Source organism: Penaeus japonicus, unplaced genomic scaffold (genome assembly GCF_977035675.1).
Source record: "Penaeus japonicus unplaced genomic scaffold, GWHDUDI00000001_assembly GWHDUDI00000022, whole genome shotgun sequence".
NCBI classification, from domain to species: Eukaryota; Metazoa; Arthropoda; class Malacostraca; order Decapoda; family Penaeidae; genus Penaeus; species Penaeus japonicus.
In genome coordinates, this window is record NW_028234424.1 from 7,584,969 (window position 1) to 7,587,468 (window position 2,500).

At 34.3% G+C, this 2,500-nt stretch overlaps 1 protein-coding gene across 4 annotated transcripts in view; it reads left to right on the top strand.

The window, feature by feature from the left end:
• Positions 1 to 2,500, top strand: part of Set8 (SET domain containing 8) — a 13,848-nt gene that overhangs the window by 10,824 nt on the left and 524 nt on the right. For 3 of the 4 annotated variants that reach the window (XM_086549421.1, XM_043036879.2, XM_086549422.1), the window contains exon 6: positions 1 to 992. This exon is cut by the window's left edge. The gene's annotated coding sequence lies outside the window, so the exon portion shown is untranslated. The other variant, XM_043036877.2, reaches the window with a different exon arrangement.

Below are 2,500 nucleotides of genomic sequence, written 5' to 3' on the forward strand. Positions count from 1 at the left end.
GTTATTATGGGTTTGGAATTGAGCCAATTGTGGATTCTTAGGCTTTTTAGATGCCTTTGGCACAAATATCAACAAACCTGCAAAGCTGTCAGGCTCAGAAGAAGCCGCAGTCTTGCCTATGCTTTTGTTAGCAGCAGGATTATTTGCCTGAAGATTAGCAGTTACTTAAGAGATATTTATAATAAGTGAACAGTGAAAAAGAAACTGTGTAGGGCAGTACTTATTCATTGTGCAAGTGTGTATGCAAGGCAGGCGAGATGGTGTTGGTTCTGGAACGTATTATTCAGAACTAGGAAGTGAATGAGCCAAGATCCTCAAGAGAGAAAGAGTGTGACTGGACCCTGATTTTTATTATTTATTTTTGACTAGTGTATTTTGCAGTACTACATGTGAGCTGATTAGCATTTATATAAAAGACATGAAGGTTTGAACTGTCTTGAGTTTTGATCTCACATTTTTTCATAGGAGTAACTTTTTCAACAGGATCAGTGGAGGAATAATACCTATGTCTCAAATGGTGGTAAACATCAGTGGTTTGTCTCTAATTTAATTTCACATGCTTTGTTGTCAACAATGACCATCATGGTAGGAAACTGCTGGTTTTAAACACATGGACAGCAAAGAATGTAAAATGAGAAGTTTGTATTTTGTTTAGTCGTGTATAAATGAATTTTAAAGTTGTATAATTTGCCAGTAAGAGTATTTTAGTATGGAAAATCCAGTGTGCTTGATGGCACTGGGGATATGTGTCTTGGGCCCCCCCTCGAGTGCAGAGTTCCTATGTTGAGTTTAAAACTAATACTTCAGGAGTTTGGGTGTTAGGAAAGAATGGTTTTCATTTTTACCTGTGAATATCAAGAGCCCAGCACTGTGAAGGCTGCAGGGAACATGTGAGCATTGACCAGTTATCCTCAAAGGGATTGTAATAACTAATGATAGTTATCATGAAATGTGCTGATGATTTTAAGAAAATATATTTTCTGTGAGAAGAGGAGATTAATATTATTTATAGTACCTGTTTCAATGACAATTTTAAAACTATTTTCCTAAATTCTCCTCAAATTGATGGAAACAGGATGTGCAGTGGACGGTTTGTATGGGAGTGTGTGTGGGTGTGTGTGTGTGTGTCCGTTCCATGTGTGCATAGTCAAATCCCTTTGAGAAATAATTAGGTGTTCATATTCTGCTATAGTATCACCTCTCTTTTAAACCCTGCCACTAAAATGTGCCTCTAATGGTGTTGAGGTGCAGAATGAGAAGTGGAAGCTTTGAAGTCTCTCAGGACATGACAGGATATGGTTAGTTCATGGCTGCCAGTCGGTGTTCCTGCATTTATCCACATGCCTTGAATGGGAACTGGATGTCTCCATTTGAATGATATGCAAGGCAAAAGAAGTTTTAAAATGCTTTCCTGATATGTACCATGTACTGTAAACTGCAGTTGCAAAGGTTATGTTAAAATGAGACACGAAGTCAAATCATAGAGCTTTAAAAGAAGAGAAAATGTGAATTGAACTTCAGACAGCTGATGGTGAGGAAGGCCTTTTAGAGTGTGGTTGCTAGTGATGTGTTGTTTTCCAGGTTTAGAAATTTGCAGCACAGAGAAATAAGACTGTCATAAAGAAAAGGATGCCATAAAAAAAATTCAATTATAGTTGTTCTAAATCCAAGGCTTTAGAATTTTTACAATGAACATAACAAACATGCCCATTTATAATCATAGTTACATACATTCATAAATAATGTACAAATACAAAAACATTTAACATGTGAGAAATAGTTGTATGTAAGTACACTTGCATGCACATATATAACAACAAATATGTACACAGACAACCATATACACACAAACACATGTTTATACATGTGTAGATATACTGACACTATTGTTTACAAACAATTATGTAGAGACATACAAACATACATTCTTTGCTGCGTTTCTCTTATTAGTACAAATATGTAAGAAATCATTATTTTAGTTATGAAATAATCATTCTTAAAAAGTAAAAAAATGATAGAAAAAAAAAAAAGAATCTCAGAAGTGACACACATGGATGGGAAAGAACCTGTTGTTTTTGCTCTACATTTTATGTCGCCTTGAAGCAGAGAGTTGGTTTCCACTGTGGAAATTCTAAGCCAGGTGTGCTTTGAATGAACATTGCCAGTCTTCTGTTCAAGAGGAGAAAAAGGGAAAGCAAATCTGCAAGATGGATCTTGAGTCATTGGGATGTTCTGCAATTGAAGGGAAGGAAAAAAGGAAGAGGCAATTGGACTGCAAGGCAAAGTATTTGCTTTCGATACTCTACTCTGCTTTATATACACACACACATATTTTGTATATATATATATATATATATATATATATATATATATATATATATATAATATATATAATATATATATATATATTTATATATATATATATATAATATATATATATATATATCACTAGTGCATGAGGATTCATTGGAATGTGACCAGTTTAATATGAAAAAAAACT